At 38.5% G+C, this 23,643-nt stretch overlaps 1 protein-coding gene and 1 pseudogene across 4 annotated transcripts in view; one reads left to right on the forward strand and one right to left on the reverse strand.

The window, feature by feature from the left end:
• Positions 1 to 23,643, reverse strand: part of LOC131667483 (NAD(+) hydrolase sarm1) — an 836,900-nt gene that overhangs the window by 793,678 nt on the left and 19,579 nt on the right. The gene's annotated exons all lie outside the window — the stretch shown is intronic.
• Positions 5,117 to 7,279, forward strand: LOC131667555 (uncharacterized; annotated as a pseudogene).

Here is a 23,643-nt window from a genome sequence, read left to right on the forward strand (position 1 = left end):
AATAATAAAAAATAACTTACCAAATTTGTTAATTATATGCGAAGCTGTCAATCTTAATGCGCATGCACTTCTGACACATCAAAGGAACTCACAAAAAGAAAGCGGAAGTAGGCCACGTTAGGTTTACACTTGACATTGACCTCGATTGCTCATACGCAATCGTATCTTGCATCATGGTATTGTCAAATATCAATTAAATGTAAATCATCAATTAATCAAAAATAAATATGAAATCATTTCAATCAAATTAAAATGTTTAAACGCATTAAAATTCAACGCATTAAAATGCTTATGACTATTATTTATTTGAATCATTTTTTTAGAGAGGATCAAGAATATTTCAAATAAAAATATCAAAATTGAAGGCCCGGATAGAATAACGACTCGAGCGCGCGAGCCTGTCGGACTAGCCCCTGAAAGTATGCAATCGCCGCTGAGCGCGGAGCAAACTTTCCGAATCAATTAAACATTAACAAATATTATTCTTGCAACAAACTTCCAACGAGGAAGTTGTTCATAATGATCTAAAGTATACGTCTGCCGAGTTATAAGAATTTCCATATTGTATTTCCAAAAATATGACGGAAAACAGTGCCCGTTTTGTTCGGGTGGACTACTACACGTATGTGCTATCAATACAATATAGTTAAAAAAATGTTTAAAAATTTTTTTTATTCAAATAAAACTGTACATAATCTCATTTTCCTTCTTACGTAATAACTCTACACAGACAAATTTTATTCAACGTTTTAACAAAGTTAAATAACACTACTATAACAATTTTTACAACATTTTTTTTAATTTTTCTTTCAAACCCTGTTTTTTTTGCAAGAACTAGCTTCTCTTGACTTTTCGAGATCTTCCGTATCGAATTTCCATATTTTTAAAATAATAATTATTCAATTATCGTATTTTCAAAAATTTGGAGCACTATTACACTGGCTGTACTTATGCCGATAACCGTAAATATCGATGAGCACTTCTATTGAGATGAAAATAATAGAACGTTGTTCATAGTTAAAAAATGTTACTCATGAGCATGATAACGATCAAAATTTGAATTTAAAAAATATTCCGAATCGAAACTCAACTGTAAGAATAAGAAGTGACGATCGTGGACGCGCGTCGCATATACCTATACCATTATTGTGTGTTCTGCTAGTGTGACGAAAAGAGCAATCAGGTTACAGACGTAGTGCAAGCAAAGTGAGTACTTAAGAATTATAATATGTTATTCAATTTTTAATAGGTAATAATTTGTCTAATTCTAAGCTACGTCCCGCACGTTCTTTCGTATGTGCAGGTACACTATGGCTAACGCTAATGTAAACCAACAAAGAGTGAGAGAATGGGTGGCAGGACATTTCAATGTACCGATCGAAATCCAAGTACCTATCGTTACAGACGGGGAAGATGAATACCCCGAGTCAAATGATACCATTGCTGTATCAACTGCATCGAATACTCCTGTACAAGTAAACAAAGTTTCCAGTAGCATCAAAACTTTAAATTTCATCAAAATTTCCTAACCTCTATTATCGATGTATTTCAAAAGATCTAATTTAATGTATAAAATTTAAATAAAAGTTTTTTTTATTAATATAACTGTGTATTGATCTATAAATCCATTATTGATATTCTTTTAATGTTTAGTACTCTTGGTTGTTACGACGTTTATTTTAAACGCACTGTTATGACAGTTTTTGGTTTTGTTTATGCGCGTGCTTGATCAGTGCGAATACGAGTTTACAAACGATTGCAGTACTTAAATGTGAGTGAGTAACAGCGTTGGTTGCTTTGAAATGTTTTAATATTTTTCTGCTGAAAATGGAAACATTAAAAGATAATACTGAAAACGGACGTAAGAGTTCTCGAGATGAAAAAGCGTGGGAAAAAAATTTTGCCAAAAAAGTTCGGAATGAGGTTAGTGTATCCGACGTATACTTTAAACTGATGAAAATCAATGTGCGCTGTCGTGAATGATTTTGTTTAAACTTAATAATTAATTTTTAATGGTAATGGTAATAAAGCGGTCGAAAAAATGAGTAATGTAATTTTGCAGGGAAAATCGTACGAGTCACGTTCTGGCAATGTGATTGAAGGGAAAAATATCAAGGACGTAATATCTTGTTGCGAGAAAGAATGTTTTAAGAAAAGATTACTCAACAGCGAAAAGCACACGATAATTTTTGGAGTTATGGCGACTATCAGTGTCAGAATGTTTTTTTGAGCATGATTTTGAAAAAAAGGAGTCCTCTAACGACGATTGAAAATTTGACAAAAAAAAGCCCACAGCAATGGCACTACGCTTTTCCCACAGAAACTGGAAGCATTGATGTGTGTAAGCAATTTTTGACTAGCGTTCTTAACGTAAGTGAAGGCAGGATAAAAACGATTCAAACAAAAATAATCAGTGGAAAACCTTTAGCCGATGGCCGCGGAAACCACGGTAATCATGATTCATTATTGACTGACGAACTCAAAAAACTTATACATATTCATTGCGAAAGTCTGCCACATTCAGAGTCTTATTATTCGAGAGAGGATACGAAGTTGATGTACTTTCACGATTCAAGCATAACGTTGACGCGTTTGTATCAAATGTTTCTAGATTATTACACTGCAGTCACACAAACAAAAATGATTCCAATTGGTGAGTCTGCTTACGCTAAGTATTGCAATCATCACGTTAATTTTAGTTTTTCGTTACCTAGTTCAGACGTTTGTAATCTTTGTTATGAATATCAGAATCTGGGCAAACGGGGAGATGTTTACGAAAACCACCGTAAGTCGATAGAAAGCTATAACGCAATGAAAGAAAAAATGATGAAAGAGAAAGATGGAGTTTTGCACAGCGTATTTGACTTTGCACAAAATTTGCTTTTACCAAAGCTCCCAGTGAACTGCCAATTTTATTGCCGTTTATTGTGGTTTCAAATATTTAATGTCCATAGTTTTGACTCTGAAGAAAGTTACATGTTTAATTTTATTGAGGGTACATTAAAAAAAGGCGCAAACACAGTTTGCAATTTACTTTACCATGCTCTGCGATTTGAATTACAAAAAAAAAGTTGCAACAAAATTTGTTTATATTCCGATGCCGCGGGAAGCCAGAACAGAAATTACATGATGGTTCTCGTATTGTCAACGTTGTCTCAAAAATTTGAAATTTTCATTGAACACCTCTATCCAGTTCGTGGTCATTCATATTGTGAATGCGATAGAAATTTTGGTAGATATGGACGTGAAAAAAAAAGACGTGAAGTTATTCAAACTCCTGACGAATACGTCGACTTGATTAAAAATTCGAAAAAACCCCCTTTTACTATGATTGATGCTGAGTAATGCGGGGTAAAAGATTTTGAGTCTGTTTTGGAGAAAAATAAGGACATTTTGAAAGAAATAAAAATAAGTTCGGTAGTGAAAATAAATTATTTTCCAAATGGTGAAATTGATATCTATTATCAGTATGAAGGTAACTCTAACATTCGCTTAAGATTAGACGTTTCATTTGATGAACTGGAAAATGCTGCATCAGCTACTGGAGTTGGAATTTCAAGTAAAAAAATGAAAGATTTGAAAACCTTACAACCATTTTTGAGTTTGAAAGGAAAACTATTTTATGAAAACTTTTTCAAGACTACTTTGATACGAGCACCAAAAATGGATAACGTGAAGACTGAAAAGAAAAATTTCATAGAGAATAAGAAGGAAAAATCAACCAAGAAAGAAAGAAAACCAGTGGTCGAGAAAAACAAAAAGGTTACAGAAAAAGTTATTATGGAGAAAAACAAAAGGAAGGTGACGAAAAGTAAAGAAAAATCATTTGTCGCCAAAAAAAAAGGACTCAGCAAAAGAAAAGATCTCAAAAAGTCAAAAAAACTAGCTGTTACGAAAAAAAAATTAAAAAAAAGTGTTATAAAAATTGCTATAGTAGTGTTATTCATCTTTGTTAAAACGTTCAATAAAATTTGTCTATGTAGTAAGAAGGAAAATGAGATTATGTACAGTTTTATTTGAATAAAAAAATTTTTTAAACATTTTTTTAACTATATTGTATTGATAGCACATACGTGTAGTAGTCCACCCGAACGAAACGGGCACTGTTTTCCGTTATATTTTTAGAAATACGGTATGGAAATTCTTATAACTCGGCAGACGTATACTTTAGATCATTATGAACAACTTCCTCGCTGGAAGTTTGTTGCAAGAATAATATTTGTTAATGTTTATTTGATTCGGAAAGTTCGCTTCGCGCTCAGCGGCGATTGCATACTTTCAGGGGCTAGTCCGATAGGCTCGCGCGCTCAAGTCGTTATTCCATCCGGGCCTTCAATTCTTATTTCCGCACCATTTTATACCTCAACCAATCACAATGCCGGATGATCGACAACATATCATTTTTTAAGAGAGGATAAGCACGTAACTCTATGTAAATAGTACGAAAATGTCTTTTGATATGTCGTTTATCGATAGCTAAATTAATCGAGCATTTAGATGATATTTTCCTTCTTTTCACGACGAAATCGTCAATTAGCACTAGTGCAATAAACCACTAACGTTTCTTTCCAATGAAGTATTTAACGTAAAAAATATTGTAACAATTTTACAAATTCTTTTTATTAACCAACTAATTAAAGCAATATATTAAACAAAAGAGTCTTTTATTTGAATCGTCAATAAATTACTATCAAAATTTGAAATACACACCTTTTTTATTTTTTGTGACAGAATAACCGAAGTTAGTGTTCGTTTGTTATTAATAATGGAAATGTAAACCCGTCAAACATTTTCGAATACCAAATTGCTTTTTATTAATAATTGCGCATGACTAATTCGACTTTCTACATTTATTTTGTAATATAACCTGACGTCGTATATAAAATAAAGAAGCGCAACAGAGTTTTGGGGCAACGGGTTTATCGTGTCTGTCTTGTGAAACTTGTTAAGGTGATTTTTTTAATAAGGCAATGGTTTGCTATTTTTACAACTATTGTCTGTATAAACGAATAAATTTCACGACATTGTTACTGGAATATTTCATACTTGTAATATGGTAGATGATAATTTATTTATTAACTATATTTCCTTCGCATGAGTTATTCTTGTAGATGAGATGGAGCTTGTAAAATCGCTATCGTTTAATAGGCAAAATTTACAATTCGAAGGTTTCACTAATCTTGGCAAGTATACTCCCAAACACCAACAAAAAGTTAAAGGTGATCACCCGTTGGTGATTATGTTTCAACCTTTCAAAGGGAAATGGGTACAAACATAAGGATGCTTCTTAAGCAAAGGTAGCGCAACTGGAACAGTTTTGCATCAGATATTACTGGAAGGTATAATATTGGCTGAAAGAGCTGGACTAAAAGTTGATACGGTCACGAGCGACGGTGCATCGTGGAATGGAAATATGTGGGAACAGTTTGGCATAAATGAGGAGAATAAAAGTATTCCTCACGTAGCTGAGACTGATCCTGATTCCATGCGGCGTTTATGGTTTTTATCGGATTTTCCACATTTGATAAAATGTTTGCGCAACTTTTTTTCAAAGCAGGGATAACATTTGGGTAAGACATTTTGTGTATTAATATTATAACGAGTCGCATTCTCGTTATGTCTCTCTCTCCCTGCAGCCAGTTTGTTTATTAATCATATTTATACTTTACCATGCATTATAATAATTTGTAATTTGTAGCGCAGTTGAAATGTCAGCGAACAAGGTAAGAGTCGAGTCCTACGATCTATACTATCGATAGTCCCTAGCGCGGATGTCGCGGAGAGACCGCGATCGCGAAGGAGAGAGAGAAGGAGAGCGCGCAATGAGTTAGTTGGCATGCGAGCAGAGACAAGTACGGACGCTAGCATCGTTTGACAGTAACACCCTTTTCTTTTGCGTTACGAGAGATCTCGAGGGAGTAAGCGAGTACGCAGTGGCGATTATACGAATCCAAAGATCGCCAGCGATAAGCGAAGGCACATAGCTGATGTTGACAGGAATTCCGTCAGCTATAAGGCTAGGAAGCGAGAACGCCCGCGCGAGTGTAGGACAGTAGTAAGCGTGGTCGCGATTTATTGTTCGTGCGTTGCTGCCGTTCTAATAACCGACGACAACTACTGTAAGTACCTACTCGATTCTCTCTCTCTCTTAGGCTCTCTCTCTCCTATTGCTTGCTAACTGCATTTGTCGCTTTAGTCTTTCGCCCGGCTTACGCACTCTGTCATTCTGCTCGGCATTGCGTCTTGCCTCGAGCCGCTTTAAGCGAATTCGTTGTCCGATCTTGCTCGGTTGCTGACAAGATCGGCGCGCTACGTTGCGTCGTCGCCTTGTTCGCTGCCGCTCACATTTCGCCACCACGCGCGCTTGTATGTATTCATAAGTGCCTGAAATACAAGATTCGTTTCTACCAAAATCCGTGGCAACTTATTCCGATACACCTGCCCTGTTATATAACTACTTCGCCGCGAGACTCTTTAGGTTGTCCCTCACCAAGTAACCTGTGGCTCACGACACTCTCCGCGGGCCGAATTCCTACGTAAGGAAGGAGGCAAGCTGATGCGGCTGGACCCAGGCACTGTTCGCACTGGCGCACAGGGTTGCCTTGGATAGCGCACTTCGCTTTGTTAAAATATTAATCCGCGAGAAATATTTATTATATAACTGATTTAGCCCGGAAAGAGCACGAGCTATAACCCCGTTATAATATACGCTTTACTTTTGCTACATTTGAGGCTTATTTCAAAATCTCGTTTGAAAGCTTCGACTGCAGTAGAAGAAACTTGACAGATCGCCATTTAATTACATGTGACTAATCGAGCTTTTGAGTTATGAATATAATTTATCTCATTAATTTACGGTACAATAAAAGATTCCCATGATTATCATCATGAGCTGTCTTGCAAATATCAATTTATATTTCGTTATTAGAAAAGTTCGCTCACTAAAACTTCGTTTACACCTATTGTCTTCTGAAATATTATTTCATTATAATTTAATTTACTTAGCTCAAACTCGCTCGAATCCTCACACTATGTTTTATTGAAACTTATAATAAAGTATTATGTCAGTAAAATGATTTGTTACTTTTTAAATTTAATAGAGACACCTGATGGGCTAGTAACTTTAAATCATTGGTATTCGTTGCTTGAAGTGGAAATTCCGAAAAGTTACAATATGAAAATTAATTACAAAATCAGAGAAGAGCATATCAGACCACAGTACTATCAAAAAATGAACGTGGCGATGGTATTTCAAGTAATGTATAACTTCAGTGAATAGTATGCGCTTTGTAACTCTAATTTCTTTCATTGAATTTTGCAATCTTGAGCGAAAAAAATTATTGTTGCTTATATAGTTCTTTGGAGCTGGCGATGCAATGACCGTTTTGAAAGACAATCATCCTGGCTTGAGTGATCACGATGGGACTATTAAATTCTGTAATAGGGTGAAAAGTTTAATAAAAGCTATGAATTGCTGAACTCCAGTCGATAATATAAAAATAGGGAATGCTTTGTATAAGGTAAATTATATTATTATTTGATTTATTATTACGAAATAAATTTATATTACATTGCATTTTTTATTAATATTATAATTTTAGATTATTGAAGATTTCATTGTTGATCTTGAAAAGTGGGAGCAAAAGGCTAAAGATGAGAATATTGAGTTCATGCCTCCAAGTACATGCTATGGTTTGAAGATATCTTTGAAAGCAACTTTAGAAATATGTAATTTCCTTGTCAACACCTGTGGTTTCAAATACTTCATGACAGCTCGTTTAAATCAAGACAATTTGGAAGTACATTAAGTCTAAATATTTTAGATATAATATTCTTTACGAATGTCTAACTTTTATTTCGATTGTCTGCGTTCTTTATATAAACCTGGTAATTTCCAAGCGCGCGCATCGATCCTATCTTTTTTCTTTTTTTTATTTAACAATCAAACGAAAATTCTAAATGAGCCTTAGATTATCGACATACCTATAATAAAAATCATTTATTACTAGCAAATACCTATAATAAAAATCATTAATTACTAGAGAAAATAACCTCGCTCTCTAACGCTCATATATTTTCAATTGTGCTAAAATACAATTAATAGTTTTATATTTCATAAACTTGTATCATTATTTAATATTTGTTGACTAGTCACATTTAAAATCTTTGAGATCGACCAATTACTGTCATATAAGTAAAAAATGGTATTATTATTACATCAATCTCATAAAAATATTTTATTCACAGCGATTTTTCCGTATGATGCATAATTATTGCGGTTCAAATGACCATCCCGATTCGGCGCTGTTTATACAAACTTACAGGCTCGTTTCAACTTACTCATTAGTCAAACCACCGAAAGGGTCAAACGTGACGGGCAGTGATCTTATGAAAAGCTTAACTTTAATAATAGATGCTACAGATATTAATAACGTAGATAAAAAAACAACAATGTGATGCACCAATTGACACATTACTCGACACAGGAGTGGCTATGGATCAACTTGAGATGGTTGCTGTCAAGTTCGAAGAGCATGAATATATGAAATGTACTACCTCTCAATACGTAATTGCATACGTAGCTGGATATGTGGCAAGAAAATCAGCTCGATTTGCCACTGTAATGGGAATAGACACTAAAGGTAAAAAGCGTCATCTAGTTTGTTCAGTTTGTACCACAACACTATATCTCGACAACGAAGACCTCGTCCCAAATTCTTACAAGCTCATAAAAATCAGAAATAGAGATGCTTTAATACAGCCTTCTATACAGCTTCTTATTTAATTAATATTTCAGAAAGAGCTATTTCGACAGTTATCAATGATCAGCAAATCATTAATGCGGAATTATTATACGACGTTACCACAAAATTGGCAGAATTACCACCACTTCCATTACTTGGCTGTAAAGAACACTACAGCATTCACTCATAACATTGTTGCTTTCTTCTTGATGACACGAATGTTTTTTGTCGCGAAGTAATCTAACAAGAATGACAATAGTAAGAAAGAAATGACATATTACTAAATGACAAGAGAAAGAAGAAAGCTTTCAAAGCTCTCGAATGTTCCTGCGATAGAAATGAATGGTGTTGGCATCGTAAAACAAACTGATAAAATTAAAACCAAGAACGCTACGAAAAACACAAAAAAAAGAAAATACGCCTGTTCCAGTATCGAAGCTGAAGTAAAACCTGCCGCGAAAAAACAACGTAAGGGAAAAGAAAACAAATTTGCGAATAAGTTAATAGTGAATCGCCGATAATGAAATAATATTGTTTTTTTCAATGATAAATTTTGTAATAATGGAAAGAAGGGAAATAGTGAGAGATGGAAATTCACTTAATTTTAATTATATTCAGCAACGTTTCGTCAACACATTTGCTGACCTCTTCAGGCTAATTTCTCTCGTAGTCACATTATTATAGACTAACACGAACAACTCGTAGCCAGTCACGTTACCATATATATAAATAATATTGTTTGTGAAGGTATAACATCGACGTGTAAATAAATCATTATAAAAAATTATACTTGTGTAAATAGCCTTGAAGTCAATTCCAATTCTCATTTAAACGACAGTTCAAATTATTTTAATATAATTAACATCAATATATAATGATCATGTATCGATATATACTGAATAAATTGATTGAAAAAAAAATCAGTTAACATCTCAAATAAACGTCGCATTGTTAAATCTTAACTGCTATGTGGGGTAAATTTACCCCAGACAATTTTTAACAATAAAATTTTTTTTTTTCACCAATTTTTTTCAATGTGTTTAACATTAAAAATTGTTAACTTGAATATTTTTTTTTTTTTTGTAGTAAAAGGTTTGAAATATACTAGAAAAAATTTTCATAGCAAAATATCTAAAATTCTCTGATTTATTCGATGTTTTTCGGGCTGGGGTAGATTTACCTCACCGAGCACTTACGTGGCCAAAATAAGGTGTGCAAGTTAAGGGTTAAAGCGCTAAAAATAAATTTCACTGCGTCTTCAGACATTTTTTCGATCGTTATTTGAGGTATATATAGTGGTAGAAAAAGATAAAGAATATTTGACAAATTAGTATTAATATCTTTTTCAACCCAATCATTCGACATTATTTTAGATGATAATTTTTACCATTTCAAATAGTTTTTCGCTCATACAAGCTTTCAGATGTTTCTTTTTACACACACACACACACATGTTCTGTAACGGGGGAGGTATCTAACAAAAATGGGAAATTTATTTAAGCACAAACTCCCACGATGCAGAGGTAGCCGCCGCTCCGTTAAGCGCGTATAGTTATACATGTATTCGCCTTTACGTCAGATGATTTCGTTTTAATGTCTTCTTTCCAACTGAGTTGAACTCACCTTAAGTCACCTGACTTGTGACACTCGATCTACCTCAGGTGTGACTGTCTTTATACTAATTCGCTTAATCCCCTAGATGAAATCGGATTAAAACCTAAGCCTTTATAAATCGCTTAAGCTAATAGGAAATGAAATTACGTAATCGGCGAATAAAATTAACTACGTTTAATCAGGAAAAACTACAGTCTTTTATGGGCCAAAAGACTAACGCACGCGAATAGGATTTACAACCAATTATTGATATTCGGTGAGAGAGAGAGAGAGAGAGAGAGAGAGAGAGAGAGAGAGAAAATTCGAAAACTACAGCGAAACTAACGCTCGGCGCGAATACAAAAAGATTCAATATCGCGGTTGACAAAATACTTTCGGACGTATTTTGTCACGCAATATTAAAGGGAGGTACACCTACCCTACGGTGCAATTACAGTGAGTAACCGTAATTATTGTAGAAATTATTTTCTGCCAACGGTTTCCTCCTTAGTATGACTGCGCTGGTTCTCCTCGCTATCGAATTGCTGTTGCTATCGAAAATGCTGCTGCTACCAAAATGCTGCTATTGCTGCTTCCTTGCAATTCACTCACGCACGTTTCAATTATCCCAGGAAACTTAATCTTTTTAACGGCGAAACACAGTGCAAAGATTTAGGTGGTATTATCACGAAACCAGCTGAGGCGTAACTGTCTATTTCAAACTCTCGCGCGCCCTCTCTCTCTCTTTCTTAATTGTTCGAACTAACACGCGAGTACTAGAATCGCGAACGGATAGATTAATTGAATTGACTACCGTTGCAGTTCATATAACATTTCCAATGTTTTAAATATATTTTTCTTATACTATATCACTGCAACATTCGTTTATCTATACATATACGAAAAATATCATCATATCGTATAACAAAAAAGTAGAACTCAAATAAACGTCGCATTATTGAAAATAATTTTCAGTAGCTCTTGAAAAATATAGAAATAAAGTGATTTTTTGTATCGATTAAACGGACTGATTGCACAGCCTGTTGATGCGTTAGTTTTACTTATTTGAATTTCAAGCGCAATAAACTCATATTTTGAAGAATGTGATATATGTTTCTAACCGGCGATATTTTTAATTTTTTCATATAATACTATAGTGTTATTATTTTTTTCAGCATTCATGTTAAAAGCGCTAAAGCTTAGTTTTTGTGGCACGCATTTCAGTTAAGGATAAATATATCAAATTGCTGATAAAAATGCCCCAGTAAACTCTTCGAATGTTCATGGACGTTTTCTATCATTTTATACTTTGAATAGGTACAGGAAAAAATAGTGGAAGTCTATGCTAATTTTTTTAAACCTTAAAAACCTTTTTGGCCACGTAACTGCTTGCTGGGGTAAATCTATCCCAGCCCGAAAAACATCGAATAAATCAGAGAATTTTAGATATTTTGCTATGAACATTTTTTCTAGTATATTTGTGACAGGGCCATACCGATGCTCACTGGCTTTGTGTGCGGCACTCTTCTCGCGTCAGAACGCAGCGACCAAGTATACGCCGGCTTTCTTGACCGAGAAAGAACACAGTAAAATTTAGCAGAGACCAGCCAGTGGCGTACGGTGGCTGACCCCTCTGGCATATTTCAAACCTATTACTACTAAAAAAAATATTCAGGTTAACAATTTTTAATATTACACACACTGAAAAAAATTGTTGGAAAAAAAATAAATTTTATTTATTGTTAAAAATTGTCTGGGGTAAATCTACCCCACATAGCAGTTAAGGGTTAAATATTATCTTCAAAAAATTTCATTTGTATGTGCTTCATCATTTAAACCCAGAATCAATAAATATATGTTATTTGCATTTTCAATTTAGTTTTACGTATTTATATGTTTCCAATATTTTCCATAATAACGAAAATAAAAATTCATCTCTAGGATTTAAACCGGCGATCCTAACGATTCAAAGCAGAAACCTCAGCCTCTCGGCTAACGTGTTTACATCACTGTATAAATGTCAAAAGTTATATTTAAGTTACCGAGAGGGACTTGTGATTAAGTTTATGGTAGTATTTGGGGTTTGAGTCTCTTGATAGCTAGCTCATCATTTATGTCAACTCAACTCAAATCATATCGTCATCATAATTAAGCACAGTTTTGAAGCACAATTTCATATACGTTGTTGCATGTTAGTTGACAGAGAACGGTTGATAAAATCAACCTGCTATGCAGTACGAATGGCGCTCGCTAGAGGGGTCTGACGCTAGCTAGTGTCAGCTATTCCGATGAGCGAGTTTGGCGATCTTCGCCGGTGGAAACGTCCCAGATTTCTGTTGGCCGGCCGTATTAGTTGAGTCTCCTTCTCTCTTACTTCCTGAGTAGACTATAGAGAGGGAGGGAGCATGAGCTAGAGAGAGAGAGAGAGAGAGAGAGAACGACATAGGAAGGAACAGGAAGCGAATTAGAAAGAGAGAGCGAATAACTAAATGCGCATGGACGTAACTGATCGACACAGTTTGAAATTATTGTACGCTTAGGCTAATTAATGCGAAATAAATGTAAATTGACACATAATGATGAGCGAATAATAAATCAACTGCAAGTAATAATGCAAACGTAAATTTGATTGTGAGGGCGCTACGAATAGGAAATGGAGCAATGACAATTACGAAAAATAGCGAGATGAATGATGTATATTATAAAACACGCAACGATAATAATTATGCGAATTATTATACCTGATCAAGAAAGAAAAGTTGTAACGGCCCATACCAATACATAAATTAGTTCTAAGTAGACCGACTGGTGGCGTCGGCCGCTCTCAATGTAAACTAACAAGGTGGATATGATATGTATGCTCAAATTGTACACCAGAAGCGTCATAAGCTAAACTGGCTACAGTTTGGACATTTAGACTGATCAATAAAGTCGGCATCACATCTAATTTTTTCTTAACTTATCATTTGTCTTACAAACTGCCTAAACTACTCTTGTCACGGATCTAGATATCCAACTCATGAAGCTCCTTACCCTCATGTGAAAAAAGAGAATCTAATTTTTAGATGAATTGCTTTACTCCACTTAAGTGTACTGTTCAGGCCACCTCCTCCTGATATAGTTATTTAATGAATAACTCAACTCTATTTCAATGACTTAGTTTTATCCACCTATGATACTAGGACGCTGGTCTTCCGAGTCTTAGGGGGATAAAAATAAATCGTATTATTTACTTTGTTTGATCGAGTTAGACATTTTAAGAAATTGACGTATTAGATGTATTCGAACGTAGAGAAGAAAGAGAATCCTTTGCAGTTTGCAACGAATACATTTCTCTAGCTAGGTTAAAATAAAGAATCTTATTGTGACGTCGACGTCATTCACAGGTACACTTGGAGTAAGCGTAGACTCAGGGTTGCTCTAATTTGGTTTGTGCGTAACACCCCAGAAACTCCTAATTATGGGGATAATAATAACCAAATGTTATTATGAGCACACCAGACTTCTAGCTTAATGTGCTCTTAAGGGGGGCTTGAATGGAAATCCACCACACTCAGGCTTAATGGATCTCCGAAAAGTGATAAATATTACGGAAGGAAAAGATAGCCAAATAAATTTTGTAACTTACTCTTTTCTATTTGGTTCGAAGGAACGAAGATTTTTTTCTTTAAAGTCACTCTTACTCTCTCTATCTTGCTCTCGCTCTCTCTAAATCCGGCTAGTTTCCTTCGGGCTGACGATGTTTCTTAAAATAGTTTTGGCTCCTTGAACTTGAATCTGAGTTTATTAATTTTCACTGGACTTCTTAAATAACTTTAACTTCTCTAATAACTTGAACTGGAATCTGAGTTTATTAATTTCCACTGAACTGCTTATCGTGGCCTTGTGCAAGGCTTTTTATAACCTGGGGGTGGTTGGATGGAAATCCCCTTCTTCAGGATGAGTTTGAAGTTCGGAACGTTCAACTTGAACGAAAAAATCGAAATTTCGAAATATGCCTTGTTACCAAAATTAATCGCTAAAATTCATTACAATAATGATAAAAAGCCAAAACAGAACTATTGGAACCACCTACCACCCTCTAAAAACTACCCTTAAAAATTAAGACAAAGTCGAATATTGCTATATGTTATTTATTACAAAATAATTAATTATTTTTGACAATAATTATTTATTCTTATGTAAAAATAAGAGTAAAAATTTTGAGCGCTTGGAACTACGCCGAACCATCCTTAATTTCATTTAAACAGGTGAGTAAACATAATTGATATCTTTTAGCTTTAATTTGTTATTAGCCACTAAATATTATTATATTTCCACTGCAACGATTAGCGAAAATCGTTCGACTCACGCGAGGTTAATGAGCGGCTGATCGAGAAAAGCCGCGATCGGTTCGCGAGAGAGAGAGGGCGCGTAGGGGCAATGACCGGGAGGGGAGCGTTCAACAGGCAGTATGACTGTGTCACTCAGTCCGCCTGTATCGTGCAGCTAACCTGTTCCCGTGTTGTTATCGCGTTTTCGTTTTGGTGGTGCGAAGTACGAGGTCAGAGGTGCGAACGTTGGTGCGGTGTGCTGGGTGCAGCAGCAGCAGCAATAGTAGCAGCAGTAATAGCAGCAGTAGCAATAGCAGCAACAGCAGTAGCAGCGACAGCAGCAACAACAACAGCAGCAACAGTAATCGCGGCGGTGCGGCGAGCAGCGAAGCGGCGTTTCAGCAGTTTGTTGTTCGGATACGGTTGGCCACCGTATCCTCATCGTTCTCGCGGTAGGTGCACCTTCCCCTTTTTATTATTGTTGATAGCGTGCGATCCCGCGCAGCGTGCGCGAGGAAATTAATTGTTACGTGCGAGCGGCTAGTTCGCGGTGACCGCGGTTTTCTCTCTCTCCCTCATACTACGTATATTGTCATTCGCGCTAGCGTGCGCAAGACTCTCGGTAAATCCCCCGTGTAGTTAAATTGCATTAATAAAGTGAACGATAGTCTGTACTTAATCTAGTCATCGTTATTTAGTCTTTCCTTTGTCCGGAGGTCGCGTCTATATTTGTTTACATTCGATTCGAATTCGCCGGTAGCGTAGCACGGATCACGCGGATACCGGTAGGCGGGAATCGTCAACGGAGTTTCCAGCAGCGACCGCGCGAGCGCCACTAAGCAAGGGCGACAGCGCCGCCAAGCGGCGAGTTGGGGGAACCCAACTCGGAATAGTGAAGAGACTCTGCGCAGGCGCACTCCGAGACAAGGTAGGTTGATGTGCTTTGAGCACATAGATAACTAGGCGTCGTTTAGTAATTATATAGATACGTTCCAGAGGTATTATAGACTAAACGGCAACCTGTTACACCGCATATAATTATTTATTGTCATACAAAGAACTCGAGTACAAAGTTTGAGCGCGTGGAACGATATACAACTACCCCTAAGTTAATTTAACAATTAAAGAGATATCGGAAATTCTAAGTTTTTACGCCCACTTTGGTTATTAGCCACTTCTTTTTCTAGTTTTTTTGTATATTATTGTTGAATGTCATATAAAGAACATTTGTACAAAGTTTGAGCGCTCGGAACGATATGCAACCACCCCTTAGTTTATTTAACAACTAATGAAATATGGCGAATAAGCAGTTTTTAGGCTGCCATTTGTTATTAGCCACTCCTTTTTTTAGTTTTTTTGTATCTTATTGTTGAATGTCAAGAACATTTGAACAAAGTCTGAGCGTGCGGAACGATATAAAACTACCCCTATTCTGGCCCCACTGTATACAGACAATGAAACAAGTTTATTTGTTTCTTTTATTAGCATTTTCCACAGAAATAAGGTTCAAATGAAAAACCGCTTTGAATAAATGTCAATAATTGGTTGATCATTTGCTGATTCAAACATAACTAAGCAGAGTGATGATATAGTATAAGCGACATTCCGGCAGCTGTAATAATTTCTCTTCGCCATAAGAGTTCAATAATTATGTAATAACACAATAACTTTGCATTATAACAAACTGCGCAATTTAGATGACCCATAGTTAGGCAAATGTACATTTGCAGTAGGAATTTGTCATTAATTCAAAGGGAATAACATGTCAAAATAAACTGTAAGTTAATTTAATAACGAAAGAAATTATGACGATTGTAAATATTATGAGTTTGCCACGAAATATTCTAATTTTTTACAGGGAAAATAAATTCACACATGTATATACATTTAATACATTTATTTTATAATTAAGGATTGTTTTTCCATATGGCAATTTTAGTTGAATTTGTATCTGAAACAGAAAATGTTTGATATTAAATATTATATATCGCAGATGGTATTGAGTAATGTTAAGTGTTATTCACGGCGTCATCGTCTTCAAGAGTTCCAGCTGAGCTTTCAGCGACTTGTTCTCATCGATGAGACTCCTTATTTTGCGACGCTCCGCTGCCAGTTTCTAAAAAAAATTAAATTTTATAATTTTACAAAATATTTTATATTGTTGTTGTTAATATTTTTCGGTAACTTACATATCTTAGTTTCTGTATTTCATGAGACTGTCCTGTTGGCCTGTAAATATTAAGAATTATTTTTATTGCGCGCACTATGTTCGTTTCTCTCTCTCTCTCTCTCTCTCTCTTTCGTGTCTTTCGCGCCCAACTCCCAAGGCATCCACGGCCGCGGATCATTCGTTAAGCGCGCGACTTTTTTCAAAGGATCGCCCCATCTCGTGTGCGACGGAGAGCGCATTGATAAGCGAACGATTCGAACGATGCTCGGGGAAACAAAGAGACGCGCGCACATGTCGATCGCGAATCCTCCCGCAGCAATGGGGTTTCTATACGAACATTTAGTTATATGCAGTCTTACGTAACGGAATTTGTCGCTCGTTTCTTATCGAAATTTACCGATATCGGACCGTGCTGCGTGTACTTCCCCGAAAGAGACTATAGCGCGTAGAACACCTTTACATAATAATTTATGATTCACGCAAAAAAGTCATGAGCTGCATTCACTTTCGATATTTTTTTTTGGTTTGTTTTTCTCGCTTACGCAAAATCCTCTTAGCACCTTGTGGCATAAACGAGCGACTACAATTTGCCAGCAGAGTGAAAATCAACTTAAAATGTGCGCTTGCGTGGCAAGGAGGCGGGGGAGATAGCATAATCGATCGAACAGCAAAACGCTGGCCGGCGGAAATAGTTTTAACGAGGCGCGCGCGCTGCAGAGGGAATTTTCAGATGCTCGAGCATCCCGTTCGGATCGATGAAACGTCGATTGCGACGAAAATACGATCAAGTGGCGGATTAGGCGCGTTGTTTACTCTGCTCAATTGGACGGACTCGTTCGCCGATCAATCAAATCTGGTCGCTCCGATTGAACGATAAAACGAGGCTCGGTGCGCGGCTGCTTCTCGAAAGCTGTACGAGTGCGCGAGGCGTCTTCGACGAGGACGGGGCCCCGTTCGATGGGAATTCGCGCGAAACCACTTGACTTTCGTGGGACCGCGAGCTCGAATCACTCGCGAGCCTTTGGATTCCGCGGATACGCGCGACAGTCGTGCAGCTGGCCGGGCTTCGAGAAGGCGATACAAGCGCCGGTTTAATTGGCCCGAATTTGGCGGCGTCGCACTCTCTCGCTTGGCTCCCTCACGAAAGGGACACGCAGTGCGTGCATCGCACGCGCCCCCGATTCCGTCGCTCGCAGAAACGTCTCGCGCGCGCGGCAACAGTAGAAACTTAGAGAGAGAGGAGACTCTTGGAGCCACAGCCGTCCGGCTTTTCGAGCGTAATTACTTGATATGCCGACGTCGAGCGTAGGGGATTCAGTTGTATACAATAACACCTAAGTGCCGGGTATAATCTAGTGTGGGATCGCGTGCTCATGCCGGCTATCAGTTTGCCGCGTTTTGCGGCTCGGACGAACCTGTTTGCGTATGCAGCGGCGTTAAGTGTAACTCTATAACGTTCCCCAAAGCCAATCAGAAGCTGAATGGCGCTCGAGAGTCACTGGAACTCAATCGATGGGATATTATGAGATACTTGGGGCTTTTATAAGTATGGCGTGCTATGATAACTAGTGACGCGAACGAAACAACACTCACGGTAACTGCATTTCCATTTAAGAATGTTCAGGAAAAGAAAAGAAATAAACAACAAAGCGAACGAACGGAGAATCATAGCGGTTCTTGCAATGAAGTACGCGTAAGCTGTCATTTTATAACTTTTTACCGTAGATGTAAGTACTGCTAGTAGGATTTTCTGCGAACCGGAAATCACGCCACAGCTTAGGGCCACACAACAATAGAACGCTCTCATTCGCGTGCGCGCTCTTCCTATCCCATCATTTCTCTCTCTCTCTCTCTCTCTCTCTCTCTCTCTCTCTCTCTCTCTCTCTCTCTCTCTCTCTCTCTGGTGATGTGTAGTCCAAGGGGCAGCTAGGCTTGAGATAGTTAGTGCATAATTTGCCTTGGAATTACACATTACCTCAATCTACAGTCGTCACATAACCTGTTCCATCTCAATCTGAATGTACGTGAGACTTCAGCAACCACTGGTATCATCTGGCATCATTTCGCACCACATAGATTATTCCTGCACCTCGGATTCCTGCAACATCGGCTACTAAAGAACACATTGTCATCGCCTACGCACCGCTTTACTGCGTTATTCGCCACGCCTACCGGACACTCTCCATCGATACTCGTCCGGGCCAAGAAACGCCTAGCCTCGCCTACTCAGCCGTTATTGTCGTCGGTAACAAAACACCTCTGTACTGCGCCTCTTCATTCGTCACCTGAGTCCTCTGTTCCTGCAACCAACGTTTTCGCTGCGAATCAGTACCATCTTCAATCGTCGTCGCACTCAATCTCACATCTAGGCGTAGATCGCTCCACTACCATGGCGGATGCACCTGAGTGGTTCAAACAAGAGGCCCAACTAAATGCCAGCAGACACCAAGAGATGCGTGATTTGTGGTCTCAATTGCGCATGGAGCACCAGGTCAGGGACGCTCACTTTGCAGTAACAGATGAGCCGGAACTTCTCGTCCACGGTCTTCCCTCTGACTATAAAGGCACACTCTTCCAAGCAGCAACTTCACTGCTTGTTGCGCTCGGTTTTGGCGGGATGCACAATTTGCCGCAAATCATACATATGCGTGATTGGAGCCATTCTTCTGCCACTTCCCAAAGCTCTTTATCACTTCCCGGCGCTGCTCGTCGGTCTACTCGCTCATTCGCTTTTCTTGTGGACTCTCCATCAATCAGGGACAGGATTCTGCGTTTCTCGCCGAAGTTAAATGAGCACACCGCCCAGTCCATCTTTGGTACCGGTGGACCGACGAGAGTCTACGTTCGTCCAATATGGCCGAAGCCGGTTTTCGAACTTCTCACAAAGGCGAGAAAGGTTAGTGCTGAGCTTGGTTATGCCTGGCCAGTGGTCCGTAATCTGAGAGTGTTCTGCAGGCAGACTCAGCGCTCCGAGCTGATCCCCATTATAACTGAGGCTGACTTACGCGGGCTTGTGCCGCTCCAACGCGTGACACCGTCTGCCGTGAGGCCACCCACGCAGCATCCTCATACTCACAGACGATTGTCCCCCTTACCCTCTTCGCCCCATCAAATCAATACCAACCAAATCTGACATACACTGAAATCCAACAACTTAGATGAGTCAAACTTATCTTTCACTGCTGCACACGTCAATATTAACGGATTAAAAGTACCCTCTCATTTCTCTCTCCTTGAGGCTGAAGTCCAGACTGTCCCTTATGACTTAATAGCTATTTCCGAAATCAAACTCAGCGAATTTGTATCAGATGCTCACCTTGCTCTTCCGGATTACAATTTTGTACGACATGATCGTGTGGGCAAGGAGGGTGGAGGTGTTGGTTTTTATGCGCGGAACCCATTGATGGTCAAAATACTAGCCGAGTCAGATCCCGTCTACGATAATACTCCCGAATTTATAATTGCCGACATTCAACAGAATCGACGTAACAGGTTACTTTTTGCCGTAGTTTATCGTCGTCCCTCAGCCTCCATCCCCACTTTCTTCTTTGACTCCATCTCTACTTTTCTTCCTTATTACAACGATATCCTAATCACAAGTGATTTCAACTGTGATCTCACCTCTGATCTTCCACATGTTCGTGCTTTTCGTGATCACCTGGACTCTCTTGCCTTAAGGGTTGTTTCTACTGCACCTACACATCATCCTATCTTAACCACTGGGGAAATCACACACACAACCCTTGATTTATTTATCACCAACTACTCAACTAACATCTTACAGTTTGCTCAATCTAATTCACCCTTTGTTCCTTATCATGAATTAATCGCGGTCTCAATCTCAGCTACATACATAAAAAATACCATGAAAACTTTTTCCTTCCGTCCTCTCCAACACATTGATCCCTCAGCCCTTAATTTGATAATTGACACTACTCTCTCAGTTTTCTTCTCCGGACCTTCACCGGACCTCTCACACTCACTTGATCAGCTTGAATCTGTCTTTACTCTTAATGTACTTGCTGCTTTTGATCAGCTTGCCCCACCTCGCAAGATCACTATCCCATCCATGAAAAAGCCCTGGGTCTCTGGGGAGCTACGATCCAGGATGCGCACACGTGATCATCTTTTCCTTCGCTACAAAAAGACAGGTTCTATTGAAGTACTTTCCCAATACCGGTTACTTCGTAACCAAATCTCAAATTCCCTAGACACTGCAAAGAATTCCTTCATTCATGACACTATCCACAATGCAAAGTCTATCACACACAAATGGGGAGCCCTCCGGGACATGGGGGTAGCTTCCAATCCTCTTCCTTCCCCACTACTCCTCTTTTCCCCTGACATTCTAAACGTTTACTACGTTTCAGTTGCCTCTCGTCACCCTGCTTTAACTAAACAAGCTTTCGATGACATAATTAATGCTCCTATATTCGAACCGATTCCCGCTCATTTTCCACAATCCTTCACCTTCTCTACTGTCTCCCAGCGTGAAGTTGAGTTCGAGGTCCTTGCCCTTCGCTCCAAAGGCAAAGGAAACGATGGCCTCTCCTCCCGAATGCTAAAACTTGGTCTTGGTTCTCTAGCTCCCTTCCTCACACTTATAATAAACCAATCCATCCTCACTTCAGTCTTTCCCTCAGCCTGGAAACGCACTATCATCTACCCTCTCTCAAAAACTAAATCACCCCAGTCTCCCTCTGATACACGGCCGATAGCTCAGCTTTGCGAGTCCTCTAAGGTCCTGGAGCGCTTACTTCACAAGCAACTCTTGAATTATCTGGAGGCCAGCAATTTCTTTGACACAAGACAGGCTGGATTTCGCAGGGGGCACTCAACTGAGACCGCTCTGATTGGTCTGTTGGAGGATGTCAGACGTGCTGTTAAGATGCGTCAGCTCACGATCCTTGTCTTGTTTGATTTCTCCAAAGCGTTTGACAGTATTCCTCATGACCTGCTTGTCCGGAAGCTGCGGGCCTGTAACCTGGCTGACTCAGCTCTTCGCTGGTTTTTCAGCTATCTGTCGGGTCGTTCCCAGGCTGTGGTTGATCGGGCGGGCTCATTGTCTGACTGGCTGCGTGTCTGCTCAGGAGTGCCCCAGGGCAGCGTTCTTGGACCCCTTCTATTTTCCATTTTTATTAATGATCTTCCCAAGGTACTGCATTTCTGTCAGCATATGATATATGCTGACGACACCCAAATTTATCACCATTGCTCTTCCTCTGAAATTACTCCAGCCCTCACCAAAGTTCAACTTGACGCCCAGGCAGTCGCGGACTGGGCTACCTCAAATGGTCTCCAACTAAATGTTTCCAAGACCCGTGTCATTGTTATCGGCAGTGAGCTTTACTTATCCTCCTTACATCTTGACTCCCTCCCCCAAATCTCCATCAATAATATCATCATTCCATTTTCCTCATCCGTAAAAAGCCTTGGACTCACGATCTCCTCATCATTACAGTGGAAAACTCACATCAACAATACGCTCAAAAAGATCTACAGGAATCTAAATTCACTTAAGTTTTACAGGAAGTCCCTTTCGATTTCCACCCGATCCTATCTAATCAAATCCCTCATCTTCCCTCACTTCACTTATGCTTCTATTGCTTTCCACAACCTGGATAAAACCAGGCGGCTTGCTCTACAAGTTGCTCACAATGCTTGCGTCCGTTTTGCTACTGGTTACATCCCTTTCATCCCATCTTCCGACATTGAATCCCACGTCACCTTTCATAGATTACGTCTTGGATGGCTCTCCCTTGAATCTCACAGAAATATTTCACTAATCCTTCTTGCATACAAAACAGTTTGTCTTTCTCATCCCTCATACCTTACTACCTATTTCCAATCTCCAAACTGTCTTTATATAAAACGTTCCTCTCGTAATCCACCTTCAGCTTTCTCATATCCGGCTCCACGTACTTCGACTTGGAACCTCTCTTTTACAGTTCGTTCCATGTACCTGCTAAATCAATTATCCATAACTGACTTTGACATTTCCAGATATAAGGAGCTTAAGTCATGGCTGTTCTCCCTCTTTACGGTCCTGGAACATCAGCACTTCATCCAGAGGGTCACGTCCGAATCTTTAACAAATCTCTCATCCCTTCGAAAATTACCCACAGTATCCCTTCCTTTCAACGTCTCAGCCTTCACTGACAGTCCAAATTACCTGCAGACACCTGGTTCCTATCTCTCCTATAATTTCCCTCCCTTTAACTCATAAATCCTGGAGTATTGAATCTTCCTCCGTCTTCTGTCTAGATCTTATTTCTTCTTATCCCTCTTCTCCTCCCTCTATCCTTCCAACGTAGTTGTCACATGACTCGCATTAATTGTTGTTACCAACTAGATTTATCTGCCTCCTTGAGGTCATTTCTTTTTTGAGGCCCACCTATTCTTTTTGCTCACACGACTCTCTTCCCTCTTTCTTTTATGCGACTTATTTTCTTTCTCTGTACTCAACGACCTGTGTATCTCCAGTTTTGTATTGTTATTTATATTATTTTATCAGTGTGATATTATTGTCTCACACTCCGTCATTTCTTATTGCCTTTCTTATTGCGTTTTATCCTGTTATGTGTCTCGTTATAATGCCAATGTATAGCGTATGTTATCTAACGTGTTTTATTGTTTTATTATTATTGCGTATTTTCGGTCTATTAATGTTTGTTATTGCTTATTATTATTGTTATTTTACTGTCTTATTGTTTTATTACTGTAATTGCACTTTATTTTTCTTGAAGCCTACGGGGTTATACCCCATGGCTAAATAAAAAAAATGGTTTAATCTAATCTCTCTCTGCTTCTATATCGCTCTATG

The sequence above is a fragment of the Phymastichus coffea genome, unplaced genomic scaffold (genome assembly GCF_024137745.1).
Source record: "Phymastichus coffea isolate CEN01 unplaced genomic scaffold, Cenicafe_Pcof_1.1 PCOF00005, whole genome shotgun sequence".
In the NCBI taxonomy this organism is placed as follows: Eukaryota; Metazoa; Arthropoda; class Insecta; order Hymenoptera; family Eulophidae; genus Phymastichus; species Phymastichus coffea.